The sequence below is a fragment of the Solenopsis invicta genome, chromosome 14 (assembly GCF_016802725.1).
Source record: "Solenopsis invicta isolate M01_SB chromosome 14, UNIL_Sinv_3.0, whole genome shotgun sequence".
Taxonomy (NCBI): domain Eukaryota; kingdom Metazoa; phylum Arthropoda; class Insecta; order Hymenoptera; family Formicidae; genus Solenopsis; species Solenopsis invicta.
In genome coordinates, this window is record NC_052677.1 from 13,467,766 (window position 1) to 13,488,701 (window position 20,936).

A 20,936-nucleotide genomic window follows, 5' to 3' on the forward strand; every position below is an offset into this window, starting at 1 on the left:
TCGTGGCTGGGATCAGAAGCTGCCTCCCGAGAGCGCGCAGATCAATCTTAGGGAGGAAGGAAGGATCGAGGCGAACGGTGCGAGCGAGCGAGCGAGCGAGCGATCGTTGGGCGATTCGTTCGATCGTCTCCGTTTGAAGTTTATGTACGCGATACGCCACTCTCTTTAACATTAAGGACAAGCGCTCGACTTCAGCTCGACTTTTTCCACGAGTTCTTCAAAAGTTAATTTCACTTTCAACACGTTGAACGTTTTATTCTCCCCCAGATGCGCTCGATGATCGCATTCGTCGTGTTCGGCGATTCGAGCCCGATCGACAGAATTGCATCCGTCACAAAAAAATGATGCGCGCTTTCGCAAAAGACAACTATCTGTGACTGAAATGTTACATGCGAATTCCATATACGGCTGTACTTCAATAAAACAAGACCCAGAACGCAGTCCCTATATTTGGTAACGCTCGTATGATTCAACGACGACGATATCGCGCGTGATAGCCTTCTTCTTGCACGCGCGCACTTCGAATTTATATCACCGTCTCGCACTTCAATGCTGATTCGCTCGCGCGCGCTTCGACATCGCGGATAAGATCGTAAAAATTACGGGCAAATCGCCGTGGTTTCCGAGTGGGTGGAAAGTGGAACGACCTTGGCTTTAATTTTTTTTGCCAAGCATACATTACCGATGCGAACGTCCGTCCGTTATTACATCATTACGGGTTTCTCTCTTATAGTTCTTTTTATGGAAATCTTTCAGACCGCATGCAATAAAGGTCTTAAACGTCCGGTACATTTACTAGACGATCTTTAATCCTATTAGGCAAATTAGGACGTGTATTCATATGCCGTGCAGGCATAGAAAAGAATAAGACGGAAAGGAATAAGAGTTAGAGATACATAAATCAGTCTTTGACTTTTAACATACATTATTCGCGGGAGACGTATCAGCTCGTCTTGCATTGGCTCGAACATTTATTGACTGATGGCGAGTTCACTCATGTTTAAAGAAACGTACGACTTAAATCACCTGCTTGTACGACCTTAAAATTCATTGTTATTTTCATCATAGGATTTGTAATTGTGTTCATCCTTCACTTTTTTTCTCATGATTTATTTCCTTTTCGACTTTTTGTACATTACATTGTTTCTGTTGAATAATGAAGAATAATCGGCCATGGGCATTAAATTCTTCAGCCCGTAGCTGACTCTATAATAATTATAAAATGCTCAGTCAATGTGTCAGAACTCACGATTTTACGAAATTACTTTCTATCAATATATCTCTTAATTCATATTAATTCTATTTCTAAGAAAGTTTGTCTCTTCCGTTCATCGATTCTCCCGCATGCTACGCGACTGTTAGCGTTACGCCAAGTGGGAAATATCGACAATTACACGAGGGCACGATCGTTTGCCGGTTGACAGACGGAAAAAATCGCCGGTTCGCTACCGTTAAATTTGCGGATGAAAGCGTTACGTAACGCGAATACGCCACGTCCCATCGCTGACGTTTTCGTGTGATCTAACGCGTCGCATCATATAGCGATCCCAGTCGTCATCGTCGTCATCGTCTCAGCCAATATTCTCATCATTTCTTCGCGGTTTGCGAAACACCACCGGATTTCGAGCCGATCGTTAAGCAAGCGCGCGCGAATTTCCGTCTAACTTCTGGGAATATCTACCGCGAACGGAGATTGTCGCCGCAATTTACACTGTTATGCTCCGAAGGACGTAACGGTGTACGATATTCGCGAAATACAACGAGAATCCGTATTGCAGCTCCGCGATAGCATCGAATCCCCGGACGGTGTGGGTTACGGTAATTTCTCACGGCCGTGTTACGTAGATTAACGAGCAAATAAGTTGCTAATAGCGGGACACAAATGATACGTGCTGGGCCGCCGCGTTATCGGATGAGAATTTCGCAAAAATCGCTGAATCTCACGCGAGCGGCCAAGCGTACACGGGAATGCCATTCGAAGCTGCTAACAAGATCGAAGAAGTAGCGCGAGATCCTGAAAAAGTTGCACCACAAAGTGGTGCGTATCTCGTTGCCGCAACACGTCGTCGCGATCGTTGCAACCTGTGTTGGGGTTTTTTTCCCACCCCGCCGAACGAGTCCCTCTTTTCGATGCGCTGCCAATAATAATGTTATTAATCGAATTAAATTTAATTACCTATGTCAATTTTCAACCTCGGAATTCGCTCGCCAAGTTCTTTTTAGATTTTTCATCTCCCACTTTGAATAAATCACGTTACTAAATTCCGTTCCCACGAAGATATAATTGCATACTTGATTCGAGATTCGCTTTACTTCGCCGTCTTTCCTGCAGCAACGCAAAAAGATGTATGTACGGATGTTACAACTATTATCAAAATGACAATATTATTGCTGAACGACGGCTGAATGGAATTAGAAGTTGAATCAGTTGATTTTAAACTAAGCAGTCGTTTGCTGACTCACTTCCACACTCATTTCAATTTACTCCACTAACTCTTGAAGTCGTCAAGAAGCGGCTGCTCTTCCGCGCAATCATACTTCCTTGTATTACCTGGTGGCGCGAGTTTTTCACCTTAATCTGACTCACCTTCCAATTCTCTGTAATCCATCACTAACGTTTATTTTTATATCAGCACATCGGAATAATGACTCTTTGGCCTATCGAGATCTCTCCGATAGCAGATCTATTAGCTACCGCGTCTCCTCAATGAAGATAGCGAGAAGATCCCCTTTAACGAGACCGAGACCAAAATTATCAGCAACGAGAGTATTTCCCATCTGACGCGATGTGTTATGTACATCGCGAGGGGTGGCACACGGCGCGGTGCGTATGCGAAACACGCCAGGCTTATTAATGCCATCGGCTGCGGCGACGATGTCCACGTTTAATTCTATATTTACCGCAGGCGCGTTTAGTTAGAGCGGCATATGTACGAGTAGATAGTAGTAGTAGCACGCCTACTGATCTGTGGAAAGGATCAGTCAAGGCGAGCCGGAGGGTCTATCGGCGAGGAGGAGATCTCCGCGAAGCGATCTTCCCACGGCGCGGCGCGGCGATGGATGCTGCCGAGGAGCACACGCGGCCTTGCGCGGCCTCGCAAGGACAAGGCGCGCCATTTTCGACGCAAGGGCGCGAACAATTATTGTTACACCGGTGTGTGTGTGTGTGTGTGTGTGTGTGTATAAAAATATATAAATGTGTATGAGATGCGCCAAGCTGTTGAGGGTGTGGCCCCCCGCTGCAGTGAGAAAACAAAGCTCCCCGAGCGTGGCCGAGCCGCACGGAGCTGGCCCAAGATCAAGGGAAACGCTGCCACGCTGATGCGAGGCGTGCGATTATGCACTTTTATGGGCTCGCAAGGTCGGCCGCGCGGGAATCGTAATCGGGCGCGTTTATTTCGCGCGCTCGCACGCGGCCGGGGATTCCTCGGCGAGTGTGTCCCTTTGCGCCGTCACGTTCCGAAAGCGGAACGTCACGCGGGAACTTAAATTGAAAGTTCGTGTCCATGCTCCTCGAGTTTCTCCCGAGCCGCCGTTTAACCCGGCAATATCCACCCCATTTTTTTTTTAAAGATTCACCTAGAATAATTTTTACATTCCAGTTAAAAGTTACTGTTTATTGTTTTATATATATTATTGCTTGTTCTATAATTTATTAATCTAAACACATTATGTATAATATATATATATATAGATTTAATCAACATTTTCTGAAAAAAATATTAAAAATAAATTTCTAAAAAAATGAAGAAATCAATTAATAAAACGTATTTAAATTGCAAATTTTCTTGGGACCGTATATTTAAGATTCGTCAAATATAGTGATTAGGAAAAAGAAATGAAATATATTATATAATATTTCCATTTTGTAACAATTTAAAAACAGGTTACATCATTGTTATTATAAAATTATTTACACTGATCTTGCTCTAGCAGAATTATTAAGAATGATTTACTTTTATTATGTTTGTTTATTAAAGTAATATATGAAGAATTTTTAAAAATAAAAATAACATTTATAACATTACGATAATATAAAAAAAAATGTTAATAACTCTTATAATAATTTTTAACTCAAACTTTATTCAACTCATTATTGTTTCGAATTTATTATTATATACTTGATTGATTTTATAATGTATATAAACGATCACTAATGTGTTTTCTAGCTTCATATTTCTGTTATACAAATTCAACTTGTTTCTATTATACAAATTTGATTTCGGAATCTTTGAATGAAAGATGGGTATGGATTTTAGATCGGTAAAAAAATTTGTTGTGACGTGAGAGCTTCATCTTCCCGATGCTGGATTGTAAGAAACACCCTAGGTAACTATCTCTCGAGTTAAGAGAGACGCGAGAACGAAAGAGGGACACTCCTAACTCTGTATACGATATACACGAATGATATATTGGAACAATACAATGCGCAAAGGTCTTGGATCTAACGCTTTTCCGTCAGACAAAGACAGAATAAAACAGTGAATTATTTGAAAAGTAAGTTTCTGCTATTCAGAAATAATGACTGCACTTTCTTTAAAACGCGCCACAAAGAGGAGTCATCGATTAAGCGACGCGTCAGCTTGACGGGCTATCGCGGAATTCCGGCGTGCGATATTGACTTTCACGGGGCCGGTCGTGGAATCGCGATGCATCATCGTCATCGCATCTGCCGTCGCGCCGGGCCGCGCCGCGCTGCCGCACTGCACGGCGAAGGTGCAATCGGCACTTAAGCGTGACACTAATGAGCGCCGGCGATGCAACCGGTCGTCTCCCAGAGGCTGTCTCGCTGTAATTGGTTAGTTAGCACATTTATTTTATATGAAACGCCCGCTGAAAAATGCGAAGCGCGTGCGTCCTAATTGGGAACGGCTCCGGCCGGCCCCGGCTTGGATCTGGCCTGATGGTACTCGGCTCGGCTCGGCCCGGCTCAGCTTGGCGCAGCGCGGCGCGGCGTGCCGATCGATGCGCGCGATATCGATTGTCGGATCGTTGACAGGCATGACCGAGTAACGCTGCCCTCTCGGAGCGCAGGCTGAACAGCCGAGTCATTTTCATGGAGAGCGCTAGGAAGAGCGCGCGGGCATCTGCGAGCCTGCGGGACGCGCGCGGACAGCGCGTAATAAACCATTAGCAACTACCGCCCGATTGTATCTCTAATCTTAATCCGCGCGAATTTTCTGATGCGCGCGTTTAGCTCGACGAGTAGTGGCCTTTATCGACCGTGGGACGCCGTGGGCCCAGCGGCGGCTAACTAACGTTTAGCGCGCAATTATATCGATTTTGATCCCCGAGTTGAGTATCGTAAAGTACGACGGGGAATTGCGCGGCGAATTTTTTTGTGGCGCCGGTGCAGCCTGATCACAGCCTCCCCTGCAGTCTCTTTAATATACAGCACTTTGTGTCGTTCCGTTAATATAAACGATTGTCTACTTTAGTCGTAAAGCGTCGCGAATCGCATGCAAGCATGCACGCGCGTTCATTCAGACGTCGTAATTATCATTGTACGGATTGTTTCGACTCTCTCTCGCGATGCGGGAATTCGTTTCCGCGACTGCGAGGCACACGTCGCGGAATAAATATTCCCATTACAATCGTATAGATTATATCGTGATGCACCGCGCGACCCCGTTGGAGTCAACGGCTCTATGTTTCTCTCTCTCTCTCTCTCTCTCTCTCTCATTTTTTTAAAATGCATTGCTAGGTTTATAATTAATCTAGCTAATAAAATATACGCAGTATAGCCGTCCCCGACTATAATAATGTAGGGAGGCGTATTCACAGGCACGCGCGTGTCGGCCGATGGAATTTCATTCTGATATTTAATATCCCTCTCGCTCCGGTTTATTAGCAAGTGTTGTACCATCATCTAACGCCCGAGAGAGTTCCGATCGCGACGTCCCTATAAATCTCTCGACCGTATTATCGGTCTAGAGATTTATCTTGGAACTTTCTGCCTAAGTTATTCTCATTCAATGGAATCAGCCAACATTGGCAAAAGAGAGGAGGAGAGAGAGAAAGGAAAGAGAGGGACAGAAAAAGAAAAAAATAGAATTTGCTTCCTAAGACTAACCACGGTTATAACTGGAATTTCCATCCTTACCGTCGCGGTTACCGAGAACACCGTAGATTTAATTTGACTTTATGCGAGGTCATATCGATTTCTCTTCTCGGATTACTATGAAGAAAAAGCAGAGGATTGGGGGAGGAAAAAGCAATGGGGTAAAAATAGCAGCCGCAAAAGTGAACGCTTTAAAATCCCAGCTGTTAATTTCTATTTCGAGTCGCGAAGTTCAAATGCGATATTTATTTATTTCTCACAGATATTAACCGTTTAACTCTTTCGGATCCAGTGGTGCGTATATGTGTCCTTTCCCTTTAAAAAAATTTGTTTAATCTAGAACTGCGTTTTAGGCCCAAATAATTTATTCGACGCGTAGTCTCGTGAATTTGAATAGGTATATAAAATCACACAATAAATATATTAGCACTATATTTTATTCTTGGATTTTGAATTTTTATATTTTGACTTTATTTTTGTATGAAGCAAAATTCCTTGAACTTTTAGAAATAACTAAATATATCCTATTTTTAAAAAAAAATCAGACTCGAAAGGATTAAGAGAGATATTTATTTGAAAAAAGTATAAAAACAAAAAAAACGCATTTTAAATTATAAAATATAAAATAACAATAAAAAGAAATGTAAAATAACGTACTAACTTTTTACATACATTTTCATAACTTTTGTTCAGAGTAAAGTTTTTTTTTTATCGCGAAGGGTATTCTCGAGAGGAGGTTCTCGCGAGCTTCTGCGTCCGAAGGACTCACTTCGCTTCTTTACATCTCTTGATATCTCGCGATGCATGCGGGCACTCCCGCGTAACACAACGCATTCGAAGGCGATGCGCCAATCTTCGGCGAGTATTTAGACGAGTAATGCACGTGTAAATGAAGTTGAGTAAGGCAATGTAAGCAGGAGGTGGCAGGTGCTACGCAAGAGGTGCCCCTTTTTTCGCCGCGCGTCTTCTGTTAGTAGCCGCAGAAGCCAAGCACTCCGCCGAGGCTGCCGTGGGGTCTTCGACGGTAGTGATGTGCACGACCAAGACGCAGTTTCCTACCTCTGATATTAAACGCAATAAAGCCTTCGATGTTTAACATGAAATAGCTTTTACAGCCGTCAATTTCGCACGATTAAAGCAATTACCAAAACAAGTGATACCATTCTCATTTTGTCGTACGCAATGGTAGTTGTATAAAAGTACGGTTCTGATACAGTAATAAGATGTTATTGATTTAGAAACCTCTTTCATTACATTTTGTTCGATTTTGTTCGACGAGAGTTTCTAAAGTGGAATGCGATGTATCTGTAATAGGTAAACGTTGTTTGGATCTTCTAGAAAAAAAACTGCATGTCGGACATTGAGTCGTAATTCCAATAGCGACTTTCTTAATCGAACCGGTGAGTTTAGGAGTGAACGCGTGTCCGAGGCTGTTGGAAAGACGGCTGTTCATTGGCCATTGACTTAACCCGCACGTTCGTAGCCATCGCTAGTCGCGAACCTTGCTTACCTGCAGATGTAATTGCAAGGTACTTGGATTTTTATCGTCGCCATCGCCACTTTAACCGAACGAACACTCCTCATCTTATTGTTGTCTGGTGTTCTCGCCTTTATGGCAAAAAAAAGGAACGTATGGGAGGGACGGGGCACTTTTAAGAATTTCAAATGGGAATGGACAAAGGGCAGTATATGCCTGAGGTCGCGCGTTTTTCATCGGCCCAGCCGCCAATTGGCTGCCGCGCTACTGAAAACAATCTCAATTCCATCAAGGGATACGCACTTTCTCTCTCCCTTCTTCCTGCTCTATCTTTTTCTCCTCTTGAGTAAATTACATCTGAGATCGCCTCTTCGCGAGGCGAAGATGAAGCGCGAAGTGGTATTGGGGTGGGAAAATTTTTATTGTTGTCACTGAAGAAAATATCGGGAAGAAAAAAATTTCTGAGGAGAGAGATTATTCTGTGATCGTAATTTGCAACTTTTTTATATCAGTGACGCGATCTTTTCCTGAAAGATCTCACTAGGAGAGATGGCCTGAGAACGGATGATAATAAAGGGATGGAGGATTTTTTTTTTCTTCTTCTTCTTGTGTTTTTTTTTACGAGTATTCTCTTTAATATCCGGCGCATCATCGTCGCTTTATTAAAATCCGTTACGTACGAGCGCAGACGGCGGCGTTAATGCGCAATTTAGGTGCACGGCTGTAACTTTCGTGTTCAATTTAACGGCTCGCGCCCGTGCGATCCCGCGTGTAAGTCGCATAAATAGCCGCGTAAAGGCGCAAGATAAAAAGGCACTTACACGCTCACGTTAGCGCGCTAATGTCTGCGAAGCGCGACCGCGCGTGATGCGCCGATGGCCGCGTAGTAATAGAACGCATGATATATCGCGCCGCACGGGAATTGAAATGAAAAGTGCAAATACTCATTTCGAAACGCCGCTCCCGGGAGACTTATTGCCCGTAGAGCCTCCGCCTCGCTTGCGTTCGGCGTAACGCGCCGCGGCGCGTAGCACTCGCGCGAGACGACGACGACGACGATGCGCCGATGGCCGCGGCTGTACGCGAGACCTTATGCAAATGCGGAGGAAAACGGTACCGCGCAATCGCGACGGAGATAAGACAAAGCGGTAGCGCGAGTTATCGCGCGAACGCGCCGCACGTAAAGCGGGTTACCGCGGTAAAAGAGCGTATACCCTCGCGCGATAGTACGCGCCTTGCTGCACGAGTCCGCGACGCGGCTGAATCCAACGCGTTACATTTCACGTGCGTCCGCACTTGGCTGCGTATCTGTCACTTTCTTTATCAAGGCGACTCGTCAGAATTTCCTGACGTTCGTCACGACCAATTTGCACTTCGCGCTGAAATTGATCGAAACGATGAAAATCCTTTTATGCCCATTTTCACTAATGCAGAGTAACTTTCTCGGTTCAACTTACTCTTTATATTTCCTAATTCTTAAAACTAAAGTGAGATAAAGAGTAAGTTAAACTGAGATCAAAGTTAATCTGCGTTGGTGGAAATAGGCATTAATCTCGCTCCTTTTTAACTCTTTTCACATTCCCAAATTATTTAACGGCTACAAAAAGAGTTTGTTCGTATTTTTGTAAATATTAGAATAATAGACGATCCGTAAAAAACATTCTAACATCTTGAAAATGTTCAAAGACTTTGCTATCACACACTAAGAAAAAAATTCGTTAAAAAATTGTAATATTTAGTTCGATATGATTAATTAATACTAAACTTTGGATCGATTCAACAATTATTTAGTCGCACAAAAAAGGTACAACTTATTCACGTTGACCATTAAAATTTTTTAACCAAGAATCAATTAAATTATTTTAATATCTAGTTGTACGTATCAGATTAAATATTATAAGTTTTTAAACTTTTTTCAATGCAACTATGTATAATAATTTGCATTGCAAAATTGTTATACAAATGTCAATTTCTTTTCATGAATAATTAAAATATTTTAATGAGCTCTTATTGTATTATTGTATGTATATTATGATAATTGTCACCGAACTTTAACGATAACAAATGAAAGATGATAATACACTATATACACTGAGAAGTCTTCATTGAAATATACATCAAAGTACAAGTTTAAAGTCTTTACCACTATCTTTACCACCGAGACAAGGAACTAATAAATATTGGCAGATAAAAATATAGACCGCGCAGTAATATTTTATATTACAATTTATAGATACACAGTCATACGGCCACAATGGAAGCGAAAAGGTTAATAAACCTTCTTACAAAGATGCAAGAATGACGAAGATTAAAATCACGATTCTCGTTCCCATAATAAATTTTGTAAAGGCGGGACCCATTCGTGAAATTAAATTTCGCAAACGACGGACAATGGCAGCTGGCGGCGGCCTCGTCGTCGCTTTAAATCACACGGGTGACTTCCTGCAGTCACTCGGCCGCCGGCCGTCGCATTAAGAAGAGGGATGACATTTGAATGCGCGGTGTCGCGCGGCACTTTAAATTAGCATTATAAATAAGATTATGGAAACACGCGCCGTCGCAGACACGCCAATCCTGACGGCGAGGCCGGGTCTTAGTAGCACTTTGTCTCGCGCTTATTAACATTCGTTCGTCAGCCACTCTCGGTCGCGCGCTACTCGCCGTAGATCAATTATGCATTCCATTTCGCGTCCTCGTCGCCAGGCCTGCGAGAGACTCGCGAGGACTAAATTGCGTCGTTGGCAAACGAACAAAAAGAGAGCGACGAAGAAAGGAGCTAAAAACCCCCACGAGAAGATTAAAACCTTCTCGGGAGAGATTATCCCTTTGGGATAATTTTATTCTGAAACTATTTTGGCTAATTTTCTTATGATTTCTACATTGCGTAACACTCTTTTCATCTGATGTCTCTGACAAAATCTAAAAAGAGATTACTTCGTAACGTCGAAGCTACACGTACAAGTATAGATTTTATCGTCCGTTTGAAGCAACGTAACTTATCCCCATTGGAGAGAGAAACTCGGAGTGTGGGCCCAGTATTTTATCCTGTTCTCGGAACGAGTCGCAGACCGGATTCGCTTATCGAAAAGTCGTCTCAACGGCGTCCGAACGACTCTTAAATTAGGCGACCTGTTCGCCGCGCAAAACGACGCCCGACGATCGCAGCGATGTATATTTAGTTCGCCGATTAACGCCGCGCTCGCGGGGCGGTTAAGAATATCAACGAGCGGTTTTGCACCACGTCCCTCGGTAATCGACGTAATCGCCGCGCGCGCCGGTTATGGGAGTAACAATAACGGTGCGCGCGCACTCACGGGCTCTCGCGGTTGTCTCATCATCGCGAAGAAGGATGCTCCTCGGACACGCGATCAAGCATCTCATTGTCATCGTTCAGGCGTAGCGAGCAGCCTCCTTTCAGGCAAGTGCAGCTGCAGTGGGATTCGCATTCGAGGACGGCATTATGAGATGCGCCGCGTAGTAAGCGCATCCCACGTTCTGTGTGCAGCCTCTGCCATCGGATAAATCCGTACCGTCCGCTTTGATTCGGCCTCATAAAGAGATTTCGTTCCAAGTCCACGGCGACAGTCATTAAACGCGACGTCGCGTCGAATCGGTGGTGTACGACAAAACGTAGAGGAAAGTTACCGAAAGCGAACTACTCGAGTTATTTTTTTGTTATATTTCCTATTCGGTATACTTGATTTGTATATAAATGAACATTGGAAAGTGTAGCTTGATGTTTCGGGTACAATAATAATATAATTTACCTTTTCATCTTTTAGCTACGTGCTGCACGATTAGGCGACCGATTGCTTAAATCGAACTTGGATCTCGTAAATTGTATAATCTCTGAATTTAACAATAAAAATAATTAAAAATATAAGAAATCATTAGTTGATACATATTTTATTAATAATTTATGGAAAAAAGGATAAAATATTTAATAATAAATAAATAACACAGTAATGAAAAGATAAAGACGTCGAAATAAAACTGGCTCGAATTTATTTTTATTTATATTCAATTATTAGTTTTATTATTATCAGTCTCACATTAATATCATTTATTGTAATAAAATGATTTGTGGTGGTATGATTTAGGAAACATTATAGATTTTATAAAAATATATTTAATTTTTAAAAATGTAATAACTGTAATTTCAGGCATATATATATATATATATATATATATATATATATATATATATATATATATATATATATATATATATATATAATGTAAAATAGTCCATAATAAACTTTTTTTACATTATAGGTAATAATAGCACAAATATAATAAAAATATAAAAATTTACTTAGGTAATTATTATTTGAGCACTAAAATCAGTTTTCGACGATTTTTTTAATTTAAATGTGCAATAAAAGTTCAATATAAAATTGCACAATTACATTATTATCGGTTAAATACATTGGAAAAAAATCAATATAAGTATACCTGATGACTTGAAATGATAGCACAAAACAAGAGATGAAATCTGTTAAATTTTCATCTACATTTCTCATTTACTTTATATTAATATGAGTAACATTTAGTGACAATAATATAAATTATAATATATAAAAAATATAAAATATTAATAAGGTTAACGATTTAAGAGCGATGCATTCAGCAACTCCTCTCTCTATATATATATATATGACATATGTCTATCTTTCGCGATGATATATATATGACATATGTCTATCTTTCGCGATGATCCCCGCGATGTTACGATACGCGATGTCTTTCCGGCGCGGCATTGTCGCGCGCGGCGCGATATTAAAAAACGAGTTCCTAGAAATTGTGCACGCCGCGGCGCATCGCATCGCACCGCCTATGAATGTTGCATGACATTCACGATGTGTAAATATGTTACACCCTCGTTGCTACTTGCGTTCGCCATCTTGAATTATGCATTTAACCCGTCCTCGCTATCTGCGCATAAATCCGCGCCCCGCCTCCGTCGCAGCCGCGGCGGCGCAGCGCGGCGCGGCTGCGGCTTCGACATTGGGGATTCTCCCGACGCGGTATACGTTGTTGCAAAATGATTTATCGCACGGTGTGCGCCCGGCGTTCCACATAATATCTGTAAAAGTGCCATGAAATATCGCGAGTGGCCCGCGCAAAAAGGCCACTTCGCCTCTCTTTCAGCGTCGTCATTTTTTCGCGCCGCGCAGCGCACCGCGCGCAGACCGGTCTGGCACAACCCGAGATCCCCCTTCGGATCCTATGAGAAAACGCACACGTCCTCTCCGTGCGCGCGGGAGAGTTAATATTTGCGCGATGGTTAATCGCGCAATTTAGCCTTCGCCCGACCCTCAGGTATATTTCAAGCCGGATCAATTAATTCAAAAGTTGTTCCTTAAAAGCATCAATTCAATGCAGCACCCCGCGCTGTGTTCCTGACACTTAAGTCGATAACCGGAAATAAATGATTTCATAACTCTGCCGAGAAGCAGCGTGCCATATTGGCTTCAAAAAATAATTCTGTTGCTCGAAGGATATCAATAATGACAATGTTCTCTTTACAGCAGTAAAGAAAAAAAATATTAACGCGCAAGAACGGCCTCGCGTAAATTCGGAAAATTAGAAACAGTCATATTTTCTTTCTGAGCCCGCTTTGCCGACTGACCCAGATAGCCGCGGCATCGAAACACGCCTGTCGACTTAATTGCTCTTCCCCGTTTTTTCCCGTCGCGTGCAAGCGATCGTTCCAAACCTAATTTGGATCGGGTTATGCGCGCAGGTACCACGAGCGATGCGCCGGCAAAAACCAGATAATGAGTTTCGGCTTTTTACGGCGATTTTTGTGTCCATCTCGCGCCGGACTCTCGATCGCAAACGCACTAATTACGACGACCGAAATTTCCGATCCGAATCGAGATGTACGTATATTACTGTAGCGCAATTATGGCATTTTCTTGTTATCCGTCCCTAATCTCTAATCGCTCGTTCGGACTTCCGTTCCTTTTCTTTTTTCAGTACTTATTTTTTTTATATAGATTCCTTTTTACATAGAAGAAAAGTTCGGTTAAAATTTTCAAAGAATTTTGTTTCGATGTATGCAACGCGTACAAAGCTCGTATCAGAGTTAAGTGTTGAGAATTGACGATTAGACTTCGATCAGATTTAAAAAATTTTAATCCTATACTAATTTAATAAATTCTAATTGGTTAATTACGTTTTTATTGGTTTCATAATAATAATAGTAATAATAATTTATTAGTTTCCAATGCGTGCAGTCTGAGGACTTAGAAGAGTTTATCGTTTAGATTAATTTTACAAGATTTATCGTTTTTCTTTTTAATTTTTCACGCGTATTGAGTATTTTAATATTTTATTAACACACACACACACACATACACACACACACGTCTTATCTAGGATTTTATTATCCCTCTAATCTTATTATAACGACCTCCTCGCGAATCTCGCAGCAGGAAAATGCAGGATCGCGCGGGTCATCCTCGCGAGCGAGGGAGAGATCCCGCGCTCATCAGCATCGGATTATTATTACGTGGCGTGGCCATTGCACGGGTATTCGCACACATGTATAATACGTACGCATCCACGCACCGCTCACTCGGTGTGTACATATTCGCTTACCACGCGATTCGCTTGGCTAATATAATGAGAGCGACACGTCGGATAATAACTTTATTTAGATACATTATCGACCTGTGTAATTGCACGACGAGCGTTCTAAGTTCCCCCTCTCCCTCTCTTTCGCTCTCTCTCTCTCGCCTTTCCTCTGTCTTCCTCGACCAGCCTCCTTTTTTCTCTTTTTTTCCCTCGTCCATAAACATCATCGTTTACGATGGTTGCACGCCGTGTGTGCGTATACGCGTTTCGGTGCGTGCACACACGTCGCGCCGCGACGCGGTCGTTAATTTGAGATCATTATAATTAGCGGCAAGAGGAAGGACGATGACGGTGCTCCCGCCTGATATTAAAGTCAGCACTATGGGCCGCATGCCGATTACTTTTTGCGAACCCGCGACCCTCCATCCTCCTCACTCCGATATAGAACAGTAAACGATACTCATCGGACGTGGAGTCTCATATGACTCCAAATGATCCCGCGGGTTTATTGGATCCGCGTACGCCTCTCGAACCGTGTTTATATAATTAAACGGAGGAATAAACTTCCGTAGCTATGTAATATTCCAAATTACAGGACATTATACTTTTGATACGTCGAAGCAACTCGTAAGTTTGTGTATCTGAGAGATTTTAAAATCAAATTAGTGAAATGCAGAGAAAGAAAGAATTTATTGTACATATGATATTATTAACAGTATACGTTGCAAATTGTCATCAACAATTTGCCATTGGCGTTTTATATTGGTAGCTTGTTTATTCGCGAAAGATTTGAAAATATTTGGACTCGAAGAAAACAGGAGGAGTACGAGACCCTTGTAAGATTAACGGACAGACAAACCGGAGTCAACAAGTCAAGAGTCCGCCCTAAGACACACTCATGAGACGCCTTTAAAACTCCAAGGAATTCGAAGCATGTCGACCTCCCCCTCCCTCCGATCGGTCTATCTTCGTTCTCTTTTATTTCGCACAAGGTAGCGAGGTATGTCGACGAGATATCGAGCTTTCTCGTCGGCGGATCCTAATCCGTCTTCCTTCGCGGTATCCTTTTTTTCCAACGATGAAAGACAAGAATCCACGAGGGCGAAACGAAGGACGATGAGAGATCGGGAGGGAGATGAGCGGGATGCGTATGTCCGTCGTTTTAGCGCGAAACGATCTCCAAAGGGGTGGCGACGAAACCGAAGGGGACGGAGCGCACGAGCACGATGAGAATTAACTAGCATTTGCATTGTAATGCGCGTCGGGTAATCACTATGATTGCGATAGGCGTGGCCAAATCCTCGAGTTTAATAGCCCGGGTTGCCCAAAAGCCTCGTACATACCTCGCCTCGGGTACGGGTACCTACGCGTGCATGCGTATATCTCCGCATCCGTGTTTCGTTGAGACCGGAGTCGCCAACAAAGAGTGAGAAGGTAGGAGGGAGGAAGAAAGGAACGCTTTTATCGTTCCGGCGAGTCGTAATTTTCGCGGGTGCGCATGCACGCACGGAGGAGACCCTTAAAAAGAACGCGCGTGTAATAAGCGCCGCGTGCTTATGCGAGAGAGTTGCGGCCGGTTAGTCGACGCCGCACCGCGCCGCGCAAATCGCAAAACTCTCGCGACCTATGATACTTCGCGCGTACCTGCGAACCGCGCGGGAAAATTTACGCTCGCGAGGTTTGCACGACTTTGCGTTTTGGTGCGTACGTCAAGTCGGCGAAGAAGTTAAGCGATTCTGTACGGAGTGTATCATGTGGTGAGTGACTCCGAGACATGCGAGGCTGGGGCCCCGAGTTCGAGCCTCGAAGATTTCATTTTCAAAGGTTACTTCCATCACCCTGCAGTATTCTCGAAATAAATTTAAACCTGCAAGACCTCTGCAATTATGATTAAAAAGACTATTAGAATATGTAATATTACTATCGAGACTAAACATTTTGATGCCTAAGGCAAAAGAAAAAAAAAGTCTCGTAGTAAAAAGAAACTTGCATAACAAGTTTCTTGCTTTAGAAATAAATTAAAAATACAAAAGTATACATTATAGATCAATTCGATTTAACTATCGAGACATGGATAATTTTATTAATACTGTAACAGTCGAAAAATTACTACACTGAGAAAAAAAATTGGTTAAAAAACTAAAATATTTAGTCCGATACGCACAACTAAAAATTGGGTTGATTCAACAATTATTTAGTTGCACGAAAAAAGATGTCGTTTATTTATATTAATCATTCCAATTTTTTAACTAAGAATTAATTAAATCAACTCAATATTTAGTCGTGCGTATCGGACTAAATATTTTAGTTTTTCAACAAATTTTTTTTCTCAGTGTAGACTTTTATTAAGGACAATTTGATTATTTTATAATTTTACTAAATGAATATACAATATATAATATATACAATGTAAACATGTAAATATGTTACTGTACCATAGAAACCTGCCAATTAATTTGCCTAAGTTTAATGAAATTTCGAATAAATAATATATAAAAAAAAAAAATATTTACCTAATAAAATAATAAAATTAACTATAAATTTGACATTTTTTGTCTGTTACAATATTAAGAAAATTATTTTAATTTTAATTTAATTAAATCGCGTAAATTAACTTGTAATGTACATGAACATTTATACCATTTTCATGTTCTGAATTTATTTCTGAAGTTACGCGGCCACTTGGACACTTCTTAAGGGTCTACGTAATCCACCAAAAAAATTACAAAGCGTTCTATAAATTAATAAATGAATGTTATAAATATCATAAATCACCGCACTGAGCATTTCTAAAAAGTCGGTAATCATTGTTACATAGTATTGTGAAGAGCGCGTGATTGTTTTTACGTGAGCGAGATTCACCCGGGACTTTACTCACTAAATAGATGTCTCGAGACATTAATATAGCGCACCGCCTTCCTCCAGTTACCCCTTAAATCGCCTTGGAATAACCGGCGGAGACGCCGAGCCGCGAAGACGGGCGAGAGACGGTGCTTGTAAAATAACGATCGACTCATCCAAGGGTTGCGACCTCGAAGTGCGCCAAGCGCGAGCGCGGGGTGAATCGCCGAAGATCGCGCGATAAGATGGCACGATTAAATTGCCCGTGTATCATTATCGTGCGCACTTCGCTAATAGTAAACAAGAAGATAACGCCACGCCGCGCCGAAGATAAGTAGACGTTACGGGTCTCTCGCCGCGTGCACATAAATTATACGCAATATAATAAAATCGACGGGGTTATAAGCGTGAGGATTAAGCGCTCGGCTCCGCTCTTCGAGACGCTGCGATCGACCGAGGGACGAACACTCCTGGATGTGTATAGGTTTCCAGGGAAGTATCACCGTTGAGCAATTATCCAATTAGCCGCCTGCCCATTATCACGCCAACTGATCCCTGCACTTATCGCGGATGAACAACAAAATATATATAACTGTGGTAATAAAAAAAAATTAAAAAAAAATTATTGATACTAAAGATAAACGGGGCAGCGGTAGAATTGTTGCAATTCTGTTCAATTGGTACTTTATATAATACGCCGCCAATTATAATTCTACCAACACGCAGGCCATTGATTATTCTGTTACCTAACTATAATACAAGTGGAAAAACCACTTTTGCGACATTTTTCGAGCAGACGTGTCCCCCTGACCGACGGGCATTCCATCTCGATTACACACGATACGTTTTTCTACGATATCCGGAGCTTGATGACGATTATCCGGCCGCTATCGGTGTGATCCGTTTCGCTTTTAACCGCGTCCGGCATTCCTCCATCCGGACGGACCGTTGAATATCCACGATTCGCCGTCGGGTAGTACTCTATGTACGACGGACGAGGTACCTTGTCGGAAGTAGGCATTGATGGCCGATAGCTCTCCTTCTTCCTCTTTCTCACTCTTTCCCTCTATCCGTACGACGGGACGACGACTTCGGAACGGCGTGGCACGTCGCGGAATCGCAAGATCGCAGATCACTAGACGCGGAGAAGCACACGAGGGACACGGGAGGAGGACGAGAGAGGGAACTTCTTCGCGGATAGAGCGCATGTAGAAGAGAATCCCAAAAGAGAAGGGGAAGGGAGAAAGAGAGAGAGAGAGAGAGAGAGAGGAAGAAAGACGGACCGTAGAATCCAACGGGCAGCGAGCATGTCGGCACTAACTTGTATTAATGTTGCCGATCAATCCTAATGGACGTGGTCGCATCAGTGACGCGCGCGTGCATTTGCATGCGTATCCGCGGTAACACGCACACACATATATACACCTCGCGTACATAGTCCTCCTCTCAGCTTACATAGTCCCGCGCAATGGTATAAATCGTGGGTCATCGCGATCCCGCCGTGTCAAAGCGCGGCTGCGTGCAGGATCGGTTGCGCGAGGAGGAGGGAACGTGTACCGAGGGAACGAGCGCTCGTAGTATACCTCGTATCCGCGTCCGGATGTACTTATGGCACGGCCGCGGTATCCCGACAACGGACAGGCAGGCCGCTCGAACTTGTCAGCGGCAATCATTCCCGATAATTACGTAAAATGTAAAAATACCGAGAGCGCGAGCGAGAGCGGTGAGTCAACGACTCGTGGATCGGCGGCGCGAGAATGTCGACGTGTTCTCGTCCCCCTTCTAACAGCCGCAAATTGCTAAAAGATACGCAGTTGCGCGAATTCACGTTTTCTCGAGGGCCTCTTTGTGTGCCGAAACATGTGAATTTTTTTCACCGAAACTCGTATTTGCTCCGGCAACTGTTAAAAGTCGAAATATCACGCATATCGTAAAAATGAAATAATACTGCATTTTTAACTTTATCTGATACACCACATCTATTATTTTAGCAAACTTTTCATATGACAAGCTTATTAATGTAACATATACGGTGTATCTTCAGTAAATGTTACTCTTGCATTAAATTATTTAATTAGTTAATAATTATACAATGTGGACAAATGTAAATTTTGAGAATAAGTTCGAACCTTTGGGATCCAGAGTCATTATATTGTAATGCTTAAATCACTGCCTGACAGTGAGTATATCTGGCTTCTGTTTCTACGGGCAGCGTCACGAATCGCGCTCTTCGCCCTCGCGATCTCTTCCGCTCTCGCTCGCCCGCGAGCCCACGATGACCGAGCGGAATACCAGGCGACAATAATGACTACCGATCGGCGTATCGCGCCGCGTATTGCGGAACTGGGCGCGACGGGTTACCAAGGGCGTTACCAGGAACTTCGTTGTCGCTTCTCGAACTAGTCCCGGTTCGTCACGGGCGGGAAGAACGATGAGTGAGATCGCTAAGCCCGGCCGAGGGTTCACTCACCGCCGCCGTCGCCTCATCGCCAGAAAGAACGAGGGAAAAAGAGTTTTCAACCAGCTTGATAATTATTTCCTCAATCCCCGCAAATTACCGATCCGATCTTACGTTTAAGATTATGTCGAGAAAACCGCGCGCGATGCAAAAAAAAGTTTTCCCTATTCTTTTACTGCAATGGTTGCCGTGTTTCGCGATCGGCGACATCTGGCATTGCGAGCGATCGGTGTATCGATCCGGCTGCAATCGGACGGACGCGCCTAGTTGGGCCATCGTTATCGAAGGGACCGAAAGCGTCGTGTACGGGCCGAAAATATGTAAGGAAGGAGGGAGTACACATTCGGCAAGCTGCAACCGCGATCGTAATTGGCGTACGCGATTGTTTCGCGAGCATCTGAGGACCCTGCTCCTTCGTTTACGACAGAAAGAAGGAACGGAGAAAGAGGCGGTAAAAGAAGAAGATATGAGACAAAAAAAAGAAAAAAACAAAAAGGGAGAATGAGAAACGCGATTCACATGGGTGAAAAAGAGAGGACGGGTACAATGGAGGAAAGAAGCTGCCGCGACTTCCCTTCGCTCGACCCCCTCGTGGCCCTCGCGTTTCCTCGTCTCCCTGCCGTCCCGTACCTCCCCTCGCGATCCCTCGTCCTCGAGTCGTAAAAAAAGCCGTATACTTTCGCGGAGTCCGCGCGACGGGTAGGTACGTAGGGGCGATATATAAATTACACGTCTGGTCCTGGGGGCCCCCCGAGGAAGTAACGGTACTCGCGGGGGGCTCCTCTCTCGCTCCCTCGTAGTCGCCGATCTTAGCCTGTCTGCCTGCCTGCCTGCCTGCTTGCCTGCCTGCCTGCTCGCTCGCTTGCTCGCTTGCCTGCCTGCCTGGTCGGTCCGGCTGATCTCCTCCTTCCTCCGTGACAGCGAGAAGGGAAGAGGAGAGCGCCAGGCCGTGCTCTCGCTTCTCTCTCTCGGTCGAGGAAACTCCGCCCGTCCACTCGTCCGTTCATCCGTGCGCCTCTATCTACCCAGGGAGAGCGCTCGCGGTGAGCGCGAACGAGAGCGGTCTCTCGCTCATCCCGAGAGCTCACTTGATCGGCGGCTGAGATTGCGGAGTTACGTCAGCGTCTTATTGGCGTGGCCGGAGCGGAAAGACGCGCGCGCGCTCCGATCAAAGGGGTCCGCGTGTGCGGATTCGTTTAACGATCCCGCGCGAATATCTTCCCGAATGGTCCCCCGAGCCGCCCGCGCCCGCGCTCGCGTCCACCGGTCTGCGGCAATCCGGAGACTCTGGACCCGTCGCTCTCTCTTTCTCTCTCTCCCTCCTCTATCTCGCTTTCTTCTTGCGGAACATCCTTTTTGGCAAAAGAACCTCTCCGCTTCTGCGACTCTCGTATTGATGTATCTCCGCCTGCGGCGGAGATCGTCGCGATTGCACGGCAGGACGAAACACGGGTAGCCCGAGCCTAAAAACACCTTCGTTAGTTCGCCGCTAATTACTTTCTGAGCCCAGGCCCAGA

At 43.9% G+C, this 20,936-nt stretch overlaps 1 protein-coding gene across 1 annotated transcript in view; it reads left to right on the forward strand.

Moving 5' to 3' along the window:
• Positions 1–20,936, forward strand: part of LOC105196223 (ATP-dependent RNA helicase DDX24) — a 48,924-nt gene that overhangs the window by 21,353 nt on the left and 6,635 nt on the right. The window lies entirely within an intron of this gene.